Consider the following 18,887-nt stretch of genomic DNA (forward strand, 5'->3'; position numbering starts at 1 on the left):
GGGCTATATTGCTTTTTCGTATCTGTTTTCTTTAATTATGAAGTTTGCATATCAAAAGTAGATTTTTGATGAGTAAAGTAACACTTTTCTCAACTAGTATCTTGCTTTGGAAATATCTGGTGGGCAGAATCAGTAATTTAGTAGAAAGACCAATGAGTCATCAATATTTGTACAAAAATGTTTTATTATGAGAGCAACTGAAGGCATTTACTTTGAATTTATTTGCTTTTGTTGTAGACAGAATTTGAACAAGCTATGTTTTCTGTCATCCATCCTACAGCCAGTTGAAGGCAGGTACTTGGTACCAGTGAAGATATGGGAGGGAGCCTGACAGGGGAGGAAAGACAGATGAATTAAAAACAACCACAACAGGCTGGGCACTGTGGCTCATGCCTTTAATCCCAGCACTTTGGGAGGCCGACACAGGTGGATCTTGAGGTCAGGAGATCCAGAACATCCTGGCCAATGTGGTGAAACCCCGTCTCTACTAAAAGTACAAAAATGAGCTGGGTGTGGTGATGTGCAGGGGGTACTGAGGCAGGAGAATCGCTTGAACCCGGGAGGCAGAGGTTGCAGTGAGCCGAGCCACTGCACTCCAGCCTGGCGACAGAGCGACACTCCTTCTCAAAAAAAAAAAAAAAAAAAAATCAGTGGCAAAGAAACAACAACAAGTGCTCACAGAGCACAGCAGTTTGGGGCTAATAATCCTTTACATTGAAATGGCTCCTGAAGGCATGGATAACAATTAAATTTTGATGAAGAATTTGAATCCTTGAATCACCTGGAAAAATTAAAAGCATTTGGTTTCCCTTGTTTTAAAAGGAAGGAGATTAGATAATGCATTTGAAAATTTATATTCAAGATGGTTAAAATAGGGCAAAGTTTGGCATCTAAGTCTTGTAATCTCTAATTATCTGGAAAAAATAGCTGGGTGGATGAGTGATCAGAATAATGAGATAATCTCCTGTATAAATAATTATTGCCGCGATCTCTGTAGAATTTCATAGCATACATTCAACTTTGAATCAAAAAAAAAAAGGGGGAATTAGGTGACTCCCAGAGAGAGGCAAGTGGAGTGTGGTCTCATGAGATTCTGGTGAACTGATTTCATCTTCTGTTGGCCTCTCTCACTGGGTGATGTGCCTGTGGCCTTTTCCCCCTGCCCCCAGGACTGCCCTCCAGATGCAGAAGCTTTCAGAGCCTGGCAGTGCTCAGCCTACAATGATGTCCAGTATCGGGGCGTTACTATGAATGGCTTCCACGATATAATGATCCTGCTGCTCCGTGTGCACTCAAGTGTCATGCATGAGGACAAAATTTGGTGGTGGAGCTGGCACCTAAGGTACTGGATGGAACTCGTTGCAACACGGACTCCTTGGACATGTGTATCAGTGGCATCTGTCAGGTAAGCACACTTGCCTCCCAAGCCCCTGCTTCGTGGATGTGCCACACCTGCTGTCAATAAACCGAACCATTTTCTTCTGTACTTTTGTTCATGCAGATGAAAATATTGCTATTGGCCAGGTACGGTGGTTTACACCTATAATCCCACTTTTGTATTTTTGTACACCAAATACAAATAAAAATTGTATTTGTATTCCAATTTTGTATTTTTAGTACAGATGAGGTTTCATCGTGTTGGTCAGGCTGATCTCAAACTCCTGACCTCAGGTGATTCACCTGCCTCAGCGTCTCAAAGTGCTGGGATTACAGGCATGAGCCACCGTGCCCGGCCATAGATTAGTGATTCTCTAACTTGAACAAGCATCAGAGTCACCTGGAGGGCTTGTGATAACAGAGTGTTGGGCTCATCTCCCGGAGTTTCTGATTCAGTAGGTAAGGGATGGGGCCCAAAGATTTGCATTTCTAACAAGTTCCCTGGAGACCCTGAATCTGTGGGTCTGGGAAATACACTTTGAGAACCACTGTTTTGGAAGAGTAATACTGGAGAGTCTCTTATTAAATTAAGCTTTCTTATTCAAATTAATTCATTGTTTTGGATCTTTGGGCACAATGATTTATTTACTGAAAACTAACATGAATGCATTCCAACAGATTTTTCAGAGTGGTCTCTGCAGAGTTGTGACGAGTGTGACTGAGACATAAACCCCAGTGGCTTTTAATGAGTGTAAGGATTCAAGACACTTTAGGCCGGGTATGGTGGCTCACCCTGTAATCCCAGCACTTTGGGAGGCCGAGGTGGGTGGATCACTTGAGGTCAGGAGATCAAGACCAGCCTGGCAACATGGTGAAACCCCATCTCCACTAAAAATACAAAAATTAGCTGGGTATGATGGTGTGTGCCTGTAATTCCAACTACTAGGGAGGCTGAGGCAGGAGAATCACTTGAACGCAGGAGGTGGAGGTTGTGGTGAGCCAAGATCATGCCACTGTACTCCAGCCTGGGTGACAGAGCGAGACTGTCTCAAAAAGAAAAAAAAAAATTAAAAAGACACTGTGACAGGTTGTGAGACAGGGATGGCAGGGAAATTATAGGATTCTGCATCTATTCTTTTGACTTCTGAAAAATATTTTTAAAAAATAATGAATGTGTCTAGTATTTCACCTACCCTATTCTGCTCATAACAAAAACAGTAGTAACAACAGCAGACGAGCAACCTGACCACCTACTAAGTGTGAGGCACTACCAGGAGCTTCAGACTTAAAGTGCTCAAAGGTGAACCTTCATCCTGCTTTTCAAACTAGCTTCAACTTTGTTCATCCCTTTATCTAGAAAATGGCTTCTAGTTGCTTATCCCAAAACTTTGACATCATTCTTGCTTTTCTTTCAACCCACACATTTGATCCATTGCTACATCCTGTCAATTTTCCCTCCAAAGATTACTTTTAATTTAGCACGTCTTTCCATCTTTACTGCCTTTCTTGTAGCCTAAGTCCTTAATAGCTAATCTAAACTGCATTAACATCTTTCTGTTCTGTTCTCCCAGCTCCCACCATGATTCCCTCCAGTCTGTTCTTCAAGCAGCAGCCAAAGTGATTATGTTAAAAGGTAATTCAGAGACTGTCATTCTTGCATTCCCCAAAGCCCTTCAATGGCTTGTCCTTGCGTTAATGATGAAATTGAGGATTCTTGTTTGTCTCCTTTAGGCTCTTCCTACACTGTCCATCTCCCTGCCCTTTTAAAACAGACTAATTTCTTTCTTCTTTTTTTTTTTTTTAAAGAGACAGGGTCTCATCTGTCACCCAGGCTGGGATACAGCAACATGATCATGCCTCATTGCAGACTCATCCTCCTGGGCTCAAGCGATCCTCCTGCCTCAGCCTCCCATGTAGCTGGGACTGCAGACATGTGCCATCATGCTCAGCCAGTTTTTTTTTTATTTTTGTAGAGAAGGGGGTCTCGCTATGTTGCTCAGGCTGGCCTTGAGCCTCCCAAAATACTGGCATTACAGGCATGAGCCACCATACCTGGCCTGACTCCATTTTTTAGAGCAATTTTAGATTCACAGCAAAATTTAGTGGAAGGTGGAATTTTCCCATAGGCCCCCCCGCTTCCTTAAATGCACAACCTCCCCTACTATCAACATTCCCCACTAAAGTGATACAGTTATTACAGTCGATGAACCTACGTTGACACATTATAATCACCCAAAGTTCATAGTTTACATTAGGGCTCACTCTTGGTGTTGTAAATTCTATGAGTTTGGACAAATGTATAATGACATGTATCCACTCCTATAGTATAATGCAGAGCAGTTTCACTGACCTAAAAATCCTCTATGCTTTGCTCTTTCATCCCTCTCTCCTCACTAACCCCTGGCAACCATGGATCTTTTTACTGTCTCCATAGTTTTGCCTTTTCCGGAATATCATAGAGTTGGAATCATATACTATATAGCCTTTTCGGATTGGCTTCTTTCATGTAGTAATATATTATACATTTAAGTTTCCTCAGTGTCTTTTCATGGCTTTGTAGCTCATTTCCTTTTTTTTTAATTTAAAAAATTTAAGATAAAAAAATTAAATTAATGGAATGTTTCACAAATTTGCATGTCATCCTGGCACAGGGGCCATGCTAATCATCTCTATCATTCCAATTTTAGTATATGTGCTGCGGAAGCGAGCACAATAGCTCATTTCCTTTTAACACTGAATAATATTCCATTGTCTGGATGTACCACAGTTTATTTATCCATTCACCTACTGAAGGACACTATGGTTGCTTTCTACTTTTGGTAACCAAAAGTAGACTTTTGACAAAAGGTCAAAGCTTACCATGTAATTGTTCCATTTTATAAACCGTCTATTTTTCCCCTTTATTGCCATCAGTTAAGTTTTGGGCTCTTTGACCAAATGATAATAGTAATCCTTCTCAGTGGGATTATGCTTTTGTTTTCCAAGTTCTTGACAATGATCATGCATTGCTTTTCTAATTAAAATGAATTGTTATTAAAAGCAAGTTAGGTTGGGTGCATTGGCTTCTGCCTATAATCACAACACTTTGGGAGGCCAAGACAGGAGGATTCCTTAAGCCTAGAAGTTCAAGACCAGCCTGGGCAACATGGGAAAACCTCGTTTCTACAAGAACTTTTTAAAAATTAGCTGGGTGTGTTGGCGCAAGCCTATGGTCCTGGCTGCTTGCTACTCAGGAACCTGAGGCAAGAGACTCGCCTGAGTCCAGGTGCTCGAGGCTGCACTGAGCTATGATTGTACCACTGTACTCCAGCCTATGATAGGGCGAGACCCTGTTTCTAAAAAATAAAAATATAAATAAATAAAAGAAATTTAGTCTGGCCTCAAGGAGCGCACTCTGGATAAGGTGATGTTTGGATACTGAGGTTTTGAAAAGTTGAGTAAAAGTTAGATAAACCAAGGTGAGGAAGAGAATGACAAGCAGAAGGGACAGGAATGTAACAGCAGGTGCAGATGTGTTTAAGGGTCCAGGAGTGCATTCTGTAGAGTTGAGGTGAGAATACCCATGGAATAGTGCTAGGAGATGAGGCTGCCAGTGGAGGTGAGAAACCAATCATTAACTTATTCTGAAAGTTGAAAGAGGAGCTGTTTCATAATTTCATAAAGAATTTGGGCTTGTCTTTAGAAAGGTCATTTCAGTGGCAAAGTGGCAGATTATTTGCAGAGGACAGGATGTAGCCAAACAGTAGAAGGTCAAGTATGGGATAACAAGAGCTTAAAATAAGGCAAGAGGCAGGATGAATTAAATGGAGACAAATTCTAAAGATTAAGGGTGCATTTTTTTTTTGAGACAGGGTCTTGCTCTGTTGTCCAGGCTGGAGTGTAATGGTGTGGTTACAGCTCACTATAGCCTTGAGCTCCTGGGCTCAAGTAATCCTCCCAACTTAGTCTGCACTCCATCCCCCAAGTAGCTGGGACTACAGGAATGTTTCACCATGCTAGGATAATTTTTATTGTTTACATTTTTTGTAGACATCAGGTCTCACTATGTTGCCCAGGCTGATCTCCAACTCCTGGCTTCAAGCAACCTTCGTACCTTGGCCCCCCACAACACTGGGGTTATAGGCATGAGCCACTGAGCCTGGCCCTAGAAACAGATCTTTTTTTTCTTTTTTAATCAAACCATGCTTTATAACATAGGTACAATTTTTTATTTCTTTTTTAATAGTACTTTTTAAAAAATTATGCTTTAAGTTCTAGGGTACATGTGCACAACGTGCAGGTTTGTTACATATGTATACATGCACCATGTTGGCATGCTACACCCATTAACTCGTCATTTACATTAGGTATCTCTCCCAATGCTATCCCTCCCCGCTTCCCCCACCCCACAACCAGCCCCAGTGTGTGATGTTCCCCTTCCTGTGTCCAAGTGTTCTCATTGTTCAATTCCCACCTATGAGTGAGAACATGCAGTGTTTGGTTTTTTGTCCTTGCGATAGTTTGCTGAGAATGATGGTTTCCGGCTTCATGTAGCATGTACCAGCTTCATGTAGCACGTAGACTGTATTGCGAAGGAATGTCCATACAAAGGACATGAACTCATCTTTTTTATGGCTGCATAGTATTCCATGCTGTATATGTGCCACATTTTCTTAATCCAGTCTATCATTGATGGGCATTTGGGTTGGTTCCAAGTCTTTGCTATTGTGAATAGTGCCGCAATAAACATACATGTGCATGTGTCGTTATAGCAGCATGATTTATAATCCTTTGGGTATATACCCAGTAATAGGATGGCTGGGTCAAATGGTATTTCTAGTTCTAGATCCTTGAGGAATCGCTACTCTGTCTTCCACAATGGTTAAACCAGTTTACAGTCCCACCAACAGTGTAAAAGTGTTCCTGTTTCTCCACATCCCCTCCAGCACCTGCTGTTTCCTGACTTTTTACTGATCACCATTCTAACTGGTGTGAGATGGTATCTCATTGTGGTTTTGATTTGCATTTCTCTGATGGCCAGTGATGATGAGCATTTTTTCATGTGTCTGTTGGCTACATAAATGTCTTCTTTTGAGAAGTGTCTGTTCATATCCTTTGCCGACTTTTTGATTGGGTTGTTTGTTTTTTTCTTGTAAATTTGTTTGAGTTCTTTGTAGATTCTGGGTATTAGCCCTTTGTCAGATGAGTAGATTGCAAAAATTTTCTCCCATTCTGTAGGTTGCCTGTTCACTCTGATGGTAGTTTATTTTGCTGTGCAGAAGCTCTTCAGTTTAATTAGATCCCATTTGTCAATTTTGGCTTTTGTTGCCATTGCTTTTGGTGTTTTAGACATGAAGTCCTTGCCCATGCCTAGGTCCTGAATGGTACTGCCTAGGTTTTCTTCTAGGGTTTTTATGGTTTTAGGTCTAACGTTTAAGTCTTTAATCCATCTTGAATTAATTTTTGTATAAGTTATAAGGCAGGAATCCAGTTTCAGCTTTCTCCATATGGCTAGCCAGTTTTCTCAGCACCATTTCTTAAATAGGGAATCCTTTCCCCATTTCTTGTTTTTGTCAGGTTTTTCAAAGATCAGATGGTTGTAGATGTGTGGTATTATTTCTGAGGGCTCTGTTCTGTTCCATTGGTCTATATCTCTGTTTTGGTACCAGTACCATGGTGTTCTGGTTACTGTAGCCTTGTAGTATAGTTTGAAGTCAGGTAGCGTGATGCCTCCAGCTTTGTTCTTTTGGCTTAGGATTGCCTTGGCAATGCGGGCTCTTTTTTGGTTCCATATGAACTTTAAAGTAGTTTTTTCCAGTTCTGTGAAGAAAGTCATAGGTAGCTTGATGGGGTGGCATTGAATCTATAAATTGCCTTGGGCAGTACAGCCATTTTCACAATATTGATTCTTCCTATCCATGAGCATGGAATGTTCTTCCATTTGTTTGTGTCCTCTTTTATTTCATTGAGCAGTGGTTTGTAGTTCTCCTTGAAGAGGTCCTTCACATCCCTGGTAAGTTGGATTCCTAGGTATTTTATTCTCTTTGAAGCAATTGTGAATGGGAGTTCACTCATGATTTGGCTCTCAGTCTGTTATTGGTGTGTAAGAATGCTCGTGATTTTTGCACATTGATTTTGTATCCTGAGACTTTGCTGAAGTTGCTTATCAGCTTAAGGAGATTTTGGGCTGAGACGATGGGGTTTTCTAAATATGCAATCATGTCATCTGCAAACAGGGACGATTTGACTTCCTCTTTTCCTGTTTCAATACCCTTTATTTCTTTCTCCTGCGTGATTGCCCTGGCCAGAACTTCCAACACTATGTTGAATAGGAGTGGTGAGAGAGGGCATCCCTGTCTTGTGCCAGTTTTCAAAGGGAATGCTTCCAGTTTTTGCCCATTCAGTATGATATTGGCTGTGGGTTTTTCATAAATAGCTCTTATTATTTTGAGATGCGTTCCATCAATACCTAATTTATTGAGAGTTTTTTAGCATGAAAGGCTGTTGAATTTTGTCAAAGGCCTTTTCTGCATCTATTGAGATAATCATGTGCTTTTTCTCTTTGGTTCTGTTTATATGCTGGATTACATTTATTGATTTGTGTATATTGAACCAGCCTTGCATCCCAGGGATGAAGCCCACTTGATCATGGTGGATAAGCTTTTTGATGTGCTGCTGGATTCAGTTTGCCAGTATTTTACTGAGGATTTTTGCGTCGATGTTCAACAGGGATATTGGTCTAAAATTCTTTTCTTTTTGTTGTTGTGTCTCTGCCAGTCTTTGGTATCAGGATGATGCTGGCCTCATAAAATGAGTTAGGGAAGATTCCCTCTTTTTCTATTGATTGGAATAGTTTCAGAAGGAATGGTACCAGCTCCTCCTTGTACCTCTGGTAGAATTCGGCTGTGAATCCATCTGGTCCTGGACTTTTTTTGGTTGGTAAGCTATTAATTATTGCCTCAATTTCAGAGCCCGTTATTGGTCTATTCAGGGATTCACCTTGTTCCTGGTTTAGTCTTGGGAGGATGTATGTGTCGAGGAATTTATCCATTTCTTCTAGATTTTCTAGTTTATTTGCATAGAGGTATTTATAGTAGTCTCTGATGGTAGTTTGTATTTCTGTGGGATCAGTGGTGATATCCCGTTTATCATTTTTTATTGCGCCTATTTGATTATTCTGTCTTTTCTTCTTTATTAGTCTTGCTAGCAGTCTATCAATTTTGTTGATCTTTTCAAAAAACCAGCTCCTGGATTCATTGATTTTTTTGAAGGGTTTTTTGTGTCTCTATCTCCTTCAGTTCCACTCTGATCTTAGTTATTTCTTGCCTTCTGCTAGCTTTTGAATGTGTTTGCTCTTGCTTCTCTAGTTCTTTTAATTGTGATGTTAGGGTGTCAGTTTTAGATCTTTCCTGCTTTCTTTTGTGGGCATTTAATGCTGTAAATTTCCCACTACACACTGTTTTAAATGTGTCCCAGAGATTCTGGTGTGTTGTATCTTTGTTCTCATTGGTTTCAAAGAACATCTTTATTTCTGCCTTCATTTCTTTATGTACCCAGTAGTCATTCAGGAGCAGGTTGTTCAGTTTCCATGTAGTTGAGTGGTTTTGAGTGAGTTTCTTAATCTTGAGTTGTAGTTTGATTGCACTATGATCTGAGAGACAGTTTGTTATAATTTCTGTTCTTTGCCATTTGCTGAGAACTGCTTTACTTCCAACCATGTGGTCAATTTTGGAATAAGTGCAATATGGTGCTGAGAAGAATGTATATTCTGTTGATTTGGGGTGGAGAGGAAACAGATCTTTTAGGGCTGAATATTTAGTTGGATGTGGGGAGCGAGAGAATGATATCTAGATTTCTGATATCATGATTAAGTAGATAGACAGTGAGACCATTCGTCAAGACAAAATATTGGGTGAGAACCAGGGGCATGGGGCAAAGGTGATGAGCTGAGTGTGCCTGTGAATATCTGAGTTGATGTATGAATTTAGAGCTTAGGAGAGAAATCTAGACTAGAAATATAGATCTGGGGCTGTCACATGGTTAAATCTAATGATCTAATGTCCTTGGGGACTGAGTAAGGAGGACAGGTTGTGCTCTCAAGTACAGAGTCCTGGTGCCCATAATTGAAGGAACAAGCACAGGGAGAGGTGCCCCTGATGGGGACTGAACAGAATAGCCTCCTATATAGTAGAGAAACCATGAAAAACAGAAGATAAGGGTGGGTGAGCATTTAAGAAGGCAGGTCAGCAGTGGCACATACTTCAGAGAAGTCAAGAAGAACTGAAATCCACCCACTTCATTTTGACTAAAGATCACTGACAACAGCTGGTGCAGCCTCAGTGCTGGAGTTGGACTAGGCACTGGCAGGGGATGCAGGATGCATTAGTTTCCTGTGGCAGCTGTGACAAATTACCACAAATTTGGTGGCTTAAAACAACAGTAGTTTATTCTCTCACACTTCTAGAGGCCAGAAGTTCAAAATCAGGGTATCAGCAGGGTTGGTTCTTGGCTGGAGGCTCTGAGGGAGAATCCATTCCTTGCCTCTCTTCCAGCTTCTGGTGCTGGAATTCGGGCTTGTCTCTAGAAAGAGCCCATTTGCAGGAGCCCAGACTGGGAGCAGCAGGTGGGCAGGATGGAGGGAAAGGAGGAGGGTGGGTGACTCTAAAATTTAAGCTTCATTAACTTTATGGTAAATCCACGAATGAACAACAATATATGTTGCCAAGTGGGTGGGTGGGTGGAGTATTGATTTAGACGTAGGAATATACAACTAATGAAGTAAAGTTTGGGCTAATCAAAAGAGTTGATAGGCAGAAACAAAGGGGACAGATTTTTGTGCCAATGATTTTTTGTGTTCCTTGCTTGTGGAAGCATCACTCTAATCTCTGCCTTCATCTGCACCTTACCTCCTCTTGTCTATCTCTATGTTTTCCCCTCCTTTCATAAGGACACCTTCATATGATTTCATCTCAACATCCTTAATTACATTTGCAAAGATATTTTTCCACATATGGTCACATTCACAGGTTCTGGGTGCCATGTCTCTTTTTGGGGGGAGTGCACAATTCAACCCACTGCACATGGTAAGGAATGAATAGGCCGAAATGAGTAGGGATGATGAGCATAAACCCGCCTTTCAAAAAGCATAAATCAGAAGAATAGAGGGAAAGCTACAACTACAGCCAGAGGGGATGTCAGGTCCAGGAAGAATGTCTTCAAGATCAGAGATACTTGGAAAAGCACTGGAGCAGATGCAGCTTTTAGGGTACCTGAAGCATATATAATTAGAAGGGCCCTCTTTATTTATTAATTTTTGAGACAAAGTCTCACCCAGGCTGGAGTTCAGCCTTGTGAGGCTGGTGCTATCACGGCTCATTGCAGCCTTGTCCTCCTGGGCTCAAGTGATTCTCCCATCTCAACCTCTCGAGTAGCTGGGACCACAGGTGTGCACCATTGGCTAATTCATGGCAGATTCTTACATAGAAATCCTTCCCAGTTGCAGCCCAGCTTCCCTTCCCCACATCAAATACTTCAATTCCCCGCAACTTTAAGCATTTGTGGGAGTCCAGACTGGGAGCAGCAGGTGGGCAAGACAGAGGGAAAAGGAGAGAGTGGTTGACCCTGAAACTTAAGCTTCATTAACTTCATGGTAAATCCATGAATGAGCAAGAATATATGTTGCCAGGCAGGTGGGTGAGTGGAGTATTGACTGAGAGGTAGAAATATACAACGAATGCAGTGAAGTTCCTGGGCTCTTCAAAGGAGTTGATAACAGAAACAAAGGAGACAGATTGCTCGTGGACAAGGAGGAGGGACACCTTTTCCCTTGAGGCAGGTAGGAAGGGGGAAATATGGGCCACTGATCAGTTTGTATGGGAATGGACAGGAAGGTGAAATATTGTTTGATGGCCTCAACTGAGTGAAATATAAAGCAAAGGCATCTAATCAGAATGAGGGGGCAGGATTTTGAGGAGGAATGAGAAATTTGAAAATGCTCTGAGGAAAATGGAGATGACAAAATATGGTTAGAGAACAGTGCCTTATGCAACTAGAGGGAGTAGAAAACCATTGCCGTTGGCACAGTTGGTGTGTGAAGCTAAGGTCACTTCGCCCTTGGGTCAAGATCATGGACCTGCTTGGTGGCTTCCTGTGATGGATAGCTGTGATCAGGACTGTGTAGACTTCAGATTTAGAGAGAACTGCATTCAGATTTGATTTCTGCAACTAATTAACTGAAGGCCACTTGGCAAGTCCCTTACCATCTTTGAACTTTGGCCTTTTCATCAGGTAAAAAGGAGATATTATCCTCCTTGTAGGTCCTGTTTTCAATTCATTCTTCTACAAACCAACATGCTAAGTGCCCAGCACAATAGCTGACACACAAGAGGCCTGCAGTCAACATGAGCTCCCCTTCCCGCGTTTACTGTTCTGCTCACTACTCACCACCCCCTGTTCTTATTAATGGTCTAAGTCCGGTTGCTTAGTTGGCTCCAGGAGTTTCCAGGGTTTAAAGGGGCTTGCAGGATAAAGGTGGTTTCAGTATGAATTAGTGCATTTTAAATGAGTGCTTCTAATCACGTTTTTGTGATTCTAATGAGTAAGCCAGTTCTTTGGGTGATGAGGAGTGATACCCTCGTTGCTGAAAGCTGGATACTCTTTTGGCTAGGTGATTTGAATCAAATAATTATGTGTTCTTCCTCAGAAGTGACTTAGACACTTCTTGGTAGAATTCAGTATCTTTCCTTCAACAGGATAATGTTCACATAAATGTCCTGTCTTGTGCCATGTGGCCATGGGCATCAGTTAGGCAGATTCAGTGTCTGGTGCTGGCCTACTTCCTGCTTCCTGGTGATTCTTTCTGCTTGCCCCAGGATCACTGATGTGAGCCATAATGACTACTTGGCATAGACTACACATAAGTCTTGTAAATGTCTGTATAGTTTTCTCATTTAAATGAACATGTCACAATGCTCTTGGGAACAACTTTCCATTAACCTGAGCACAGCAGACAGCCTGAGACAGTGGTGCTCACTGAATTAAATTTGCTTCTGCTTTGGAGGTCTGATTTTTATTAGAGGCACGATCTGGTTGGTACCAGCTCTGCAGACCAAGTTTGATTTGTCATTCATGTTTATTGAATTCCCTGATAGCTGTGCAGATGAAGAAACCACTTAGAATTTAGAATAAAAATAAAAATAATAGCAACTAACACTGGGTGCTTAGCCCAGGTATCAGGCATTGTGGAAGCCCTTTACTGTTAGCTCATCATAATCCTATCAAGTAGGTACAGTATTTATTCCCCACTTTGTTGATAAAGAAACTGGAAATTGAAGAGGCTAAGTAAATTGCCCAAGTTGTACAGTACAGTATCTTAGTCAGTTTGGGCAGCTATCACTAGCTACCATAGATTGGGTGGCATATTAACAACAGAAATTTATTTTTTACATTTCTAGAGGCTGGGAAGTCCAAAATTAAAGTGCTGGCAGATTCAGTGTCTGGTGAGGGTCTGCTTCCTGCCTCCTGGTTCATAGAGGCTGTGTCCTCACATGGCAGAAGGGATGAGGGAGGTATCCAGGGTATCTTTTATAAGGGTACTAATCCTATTCATGAGGGCTGCACCCTCATGACCAATCACCCCCCAAATGTTTCACCTCCTAATACCATCAACTCGAGGGTTAGGTCTCTGCATATGAATTTTGGGTGCAGACACATTCAGTCTATCGCACATAGCTAGGAAGTGGTAGAGCTGGAATTTGAACCCAGACAACCTAATTCCAGAATCCAACTTCTTAATTATTGGGCCATATTGATGATACTTTCTGTATTGGTACAAGTGTAGCTGAAGTTTGTAACTGAAAATGAGATATAATTCGGTAAAGAACAGTCAGTTCAACAGATGATTCATGCTTAGATGGCTTAGTACAGGGATTAAAACTCAAATGTCTACATACTGCCCCAGAGAGAAACTGCCCAGATGTAGTCACATTGGCTGGTGACTATAGTGGTGAACTGGGGGATACATGCTCATTGTGAAGGGAGCAACTATGTATAAACATGTCGGAAGTTTTGTTTCATTTTTGTTTTTGTCAAGAGAAGCGGGAAAACTGGATTTTAATGTGAAACTTCCAATTTTAAAAATCGTCTTCCTGTTAATAACCGTGCTTTATCAATTAATGGTTATATTATAGTCCTGTATAGTGTAGGCTAGGTTTTCCTGCAGTAACCAACAACCCCCAAAGCTCAGTAGCTTAAAACAATTAAAGGTTACTTCTTGCTGATGCCACTTGTCCAACAGTGGTCAACAGGAGCCTCAGCTCTTAGAACGTCTTGGATACTCAGGCTGAGGTAGGCTTTATGTGGACATATTTTTTACATAATAACTGCAATAGTGCAAGGGGAACATGAGACTCAGACACAGACCCTTAAATCTTCTTATAGAAGTGACACAGATCAATCACTTAGACTCATATTTCATTGGCCAAAGTTAGTTAGTGACCATACCTAACTTCAAAGGGGATGGAGAAGTGCAGACCTTCTGTGGGCTGAAAGAAACAAAATGTTTTTGAGTATTCCCACTGACTAGCACAGCTCCATATACTCTGATTTTTAAGGCAGAAATGTCAGATTTTTTCCCCCAAGTTAGATTCCAATTTGCAGAGATTTCAAACAGTTGATTTAAAAAAAAAATTGTTTTGTTCTTGAATGATTAAATTTGACTGCTCTGAAAAATTCATATTTTGCTTCATTTGGACTAGTGACACTTATTTAAGTATTATCTTTTAGCTGATCAGGAAATCATATGAACGAACTGTGAAAAAATTTTTAGCTGAAGTGATGATTTATAGATGAATATTTATTCCAAAAAGCACTACTCATATATTTTAAATATTTATTTATGTCATCCACTATCTTGTGTAACTTGTCTCATTAACTACACTGTAAGGTAAGAATCTTATGTTATTAATTTATACTCTGTAGTTTCTGGCAGTATAGAAAATGGTTATTTAATAGATGTTAATAAATTTTACTGATATATCCATCAATTAGTAGTTAATAAATCACTATAATTAGAGATCATGACTTCAGATGATGTCATAGAAGTTGGAAACACTTCAGGCAATTTTTAAGAAGTTGCTTATTGTTGGGCCGGGCGCGGTGGCTCACGCCTGTAATCCTAGCACCTTGGGAGGCTGGGGCGGGCAGATCGCAAGGTCAGGAGATTGAGACCATCCTGGCTAACATGGTGAAACCCTTTCTCTACTAAAAATACAAAAACTTAGCTGGGCGTGGTGGCGGACGCCTGTAGTCCCAGCTACTCGGGAGGCTGAGGCAGGAGAATGGCGTGAACCCGGGAGGCGGAGCTTGCAGTGAGCTGAGATTGTGCCACTGCACTCCAGCCTGGGCGACACAGCGAGACTCTGTCTCAAAAAAAAAAAAAAAAAAAAAAAGTTGCTTATTGTTGATTATGATGGGATATGAAAGCCAAAATTCAGTAGCCCCTCAATTTCAAAGGCATTTCTGGCTTATTCCTTATGAATCACAAGGCAAGACTTTCTTTTCAAATATCATTTTTCTGTGATGTTTTCACATGCTTTATCTTGCTATAACATTTGGATGAATTGTAACTTAAAAAAAATTATAAGTGCTCAGGGAGGTATTCAATTGCCCGAGATCTTGCAAGGCCTTAAACACTCTTCAAAACAAGCCCCTCCTAGCTCCTAAGCCCACATCCTTCCTCGATGACCAGATAGAGAGTGATTCTCAGTCTCATGAAATGCAGAGTGCTCAGGGACATGAATGTGTGAGGACAGAGTCTGGCCCAGGGGCAGTAATTCTATAATTTAATAGTGGTATTACTCCCCTTGGAGAAAGTTGCATGAACACAAATTACTCATTGATTGAATCTTGACCATGCAAGTGTGTTTCCAAAATCATTCACTCTTAAGTTGTTCCACATGTACTTGTAAATATTAATTTAATGGCCTGTGTAACTGGGCTTTTGTTGTTGTTGTTGTCTATCTGCTGATACTTAAGGTAGAGGAAGTTGTAATGTAGTGTTAAGATTCTGAGTCAGATAACTTGGGTTTTAAAACCATTACCAACACTATATACTAGCTGTGTAATATTGGCAAATCATTTACTCAGTAATGTTTAGATTCCTTATTTATAAAATAGAGTTAAAGGTATCACCTGCATCATAAAATTGCTCTGAAGATTAAATAATGTGTACAATATTCGTGGCATAATGCCAGGTACATGCTAAGCATTCACTACAAATCAGCAATTATTAATATTGTATTACTATCTTTATAAAATCATATAATCAGGATTAAAGGATCTCAAAAGTCATTGGATTAAGCAACTCATCCAATAATTTAATCCCCCCTACAATTTTTCCACCAAGACATCTCCTAGACTATGATTGAATACTTATTATTAGATATCTCTGACTTTTCAAACTTTCTCATATTGAACCAAATTATGCTTAAACCTGTAGCTTTCACCATTTGGAAATACACAGAACAAAAGTAGACCCTTTCCTCATGATAGCTCTTCGTGAATTTGGAAATATCTCTAATCATAAGCTATTCTCTAGACTTCCTTGAAACTTACTACCTCTCCCTGAAATTTTCACTTGATCTTTCTCTTTCCCTTCAACACCAAAATGTTGGAAAGAATAGTGTGTAAATCATTGTCTCAGCTTCCTCTAGTTTCCTTTCTTCTTCAACAGCTTGGATGTAGAGTCTGATTCAACACCAAAATGTTGGAAAGAATAGTGTGTAAATCATTGTCTCAGCTTCCTCTAGTTTCCTTTCTTCTTCAACAGCTTGGATGTAGAGTCTGATTCAACACCAAAATGTTGGAAAGAATAGTGTGTAAATCATGGTCTCAGCTTCCTCTAGTTTCCTTTCTTCTTCAACAGCTTGGATGTAGAGTCTGATTCAACACCAAAATGTTGGAAAGAATAGTGTGTAAATCATTGTCTCAGCTTCCTCTAGTTTCCTTTCTTCTTCAACAGCTTGGATGTAGAGTCTGATTCAACACCAAAATGTTGGAAAGAATAGTGTGTAAATCATGGTCTCAGCTTCCTCTAGTTTCCTTTCTTCTTCAACAGCTTGGATGTAGAGTCTGATTCAACACCAAATTGTTGGAAAGAATAGTGTGTAAATCATTGTCTCAGCTTCCTCTAGTTTCCTTTCTTCTTCAACAGCTTGGATGTAGAGTCTGATTCAACACCAAATTGTTGGAAAGAATAGTGTGTAAATCATTGTCTCAGCTTCCTCTAGTTTCCTTTCTTCTTCAACAGCTTGGATGTAGAGTCTGATTCAACACCTCTCCAAGCTGAAGCATGAGGGCTACCCGGGAGTCAAAATCAGATGAAAAACAGAGAGAAATAATAACATTGGCCCTCTTTTATTGAATCCTTTATAGTGTTTGAATCATTATACTAAGAATTTTGCATATATTTTCTCATTGAATCCTCACTAGGCCCTATGTGAATTATATATTGGTATTATTATCTCTATTTTACTGTTGAGGAAAACGAGTCTCTGAGAGTTTGAATTTTTCAACATCCTGCCCCTTAAAAGGTTGGTGGGTGGATCCAGGTTTGTACGTGGGTGTTTTCTTCCTCCAAAGTCCCTGCACTTAAACACCAGGTTTATAAATAAAGTTAGATGAATATGGGAAGGAAGAAAGAGATAAACCACCAAATCAGTTGATATTATTGTCGTTTACACATTATGTAAAATATACGCTTAAGAAAAAAAAACATAAGACATGATCTTTTTTCTCATATAAGGAATCTTACGATCTAGCAAATACACATATGTACACATGAAAAATGACAGAAGGAAAGATAGCAGTATAAACACATATTTTATATGAGACATCTCTCCTTTTAATTATTTTTTATATTTTAAAAATTGTTTATAAATAGATATAATGACAGAGGTAGAGATACATAGGCATAGGTACAGCTAATGATAAAGACAAGGAGATATAAAGATATAGATAAAGACTATAGACAGCTATTAATATAGGGATATAGGGATATAGAGATAGAAGTAAAAACAGAAAAACAGATGTTTAAAGTAAAACTATGAACCAGAAGGTTAGACATCAAATTTAGGACAGTGGTTGTTTTGGGGAGGAAATGAGAGAATAGGACAAATGTAGGGCTGGGGAGAGAGGAAACGTCTGTAATGTTCTGTTTATTTTATATGCATAAAAATACCTGGGCTGGGCAGTGTGGTACATGCCTGTAATCCCTGCATTTTGGGAGGCCAAGGCAGGAGGATCACTTGATCCCAGGAATTCAAGACCTGCCTGAGCAACATAGGGAGACCCTGTCTTTACATCAAATTTTAAAAAGCTAGGTGTTGGGGCGCAGGCCTGTGACTCAACCTCCCAGGCTGAAGTGATCTCAGCTACTTGGGAGGCTGAGGTGGGAGGATCACTTGAGCCCAGGAGGTTGAGGCTGCAGTGAGCCACAATCCCACTATTGCACTCCAACCTGGGCAACAGAGTGAGATCTTGTCTTGAAAAATAAAGCACAGAAATCTGAATAAAAATATAAATAGAAAAGAGAGGGGATATGGAGGGACAGCTTCAAATCTTAATATTAATATTTCAGCCTTGCATTAGCATCGTATAAATGATACTATCCTGTAAGACATTATATTATTTACATTTATAAAACTATGTTCTCATAAAAGAGAGCCAAACTGTACATTAAAGAATTACATCACAACTAAGCTTCCTGAAATGAAGGGAGCTCCCCCTCCCCTGGCTTTGGGCACCACTGACCGCCATGCTTCTGTTGGCAGGCAGTGGGCTGCGATTGGCAACTGGGAAGCAATGCCAAGGAAGACAACTGTGGAGTCTGTGCCGGCGATGGCTCCACCTGCAGGCTCGTACGGGGACAATCGAAGTCACACGTTTCTCCTGAGAAAAGTAGGTTTTAAACCCAACACGTTATTACCATCATACAAGATGTATTTTAGACCATCTATTGCTAGAATAACATTTTCTTTTTTTCTTTTTTTTAAATTTTATTATTATTATACTTTAAGTTTTAGGGTACATGTGCACAACGTGCAGGTTAGTTACATATGTATACATGTGCCATGTTGGTGTGCTACACCCATTAACTCGTCACTTAGCATTAGGTATATCTCCTAATGCCATCCCTCCCTCCTCCCCCCACCCCACAACAGTCCCCGGTGTGTGATGTTCCCCTTCCTGTGTCCATGTGTTCTCATTGTTCAATTCCCACCTATGAGTGAGAACATGCGGTGTTTGGTTTTTTGTCCTTGTGATAGTTTGCTGAGAATAATGGTTTCCAGTTTCATCCATGTCCCTACAAAGGACATGAACTCATCCTTTTTTACAGCTGCATAGTATTCCATGGTGTATTTGTGCCACATTTTCTTAATCTAGTCTATTGTTGTTGGACATTTAGATTGGTTCCAAGTCTTTGCTATTGTGAATAGTGCTGCAATAAACATACGTGTGCATGTGTCTTTATA

General features: G+C 40.4%; 1 protein-coding gene and 1 non-coding gene across 3 annotated transcripts in view; one reads left to right on the forward strand and one right to left on the reverse strand.

Annotated features, from left to right (window-relative positions):
- LOC129014713 (E3 ubiquitin-protein ligase HERC2-like) overlaps window positions 1-18,887 on the forward strand; it is a 169,338-nt gene that overhangs the window by 100,050 nt on the left and 50,401 nt on the right. The window contains exons 10-11 of one of the 2 annotated variants that reach the window (XR_010124073.1): window positions 1,170-1,405; window positions 18,186-18,312. The gene's annotated coding sequence lies outside the window, so the exon portion shown is untranslated. Of the gene's footprint in view, window positions 1-280; window positions 422-1,169; window positions 1,406-18,185; window positions 18,313-18,887 lie in introns of those variants that run through there. The other variant, XR_010124074.1, reaches the window with a different exon arrangement.
- LOC129026599 (U6 spliceosomal RNA) lies at window positions 3,984-4,088 on the reverse strand. The gene has a single exon (XR_008497812.1). It is a non-coding gene; the product is annotated as a U6 spliceosomal RNA (small nuclear RNA).

Source organism: Pongo pygmaeus, chromosome 16 (assembly GCF_028885625.2).
Source record: "Pongo pygmaeus isolate AG05252 chromosome 16, NHGRI_mPonPyg2-v2.0_pri, whole genome shotgun sequence".
NCBI lineage: Eukaryota > Metazoa > Chordata > Mammalia > Primates > Hominidae > Pongo > Pongo pygmaeus.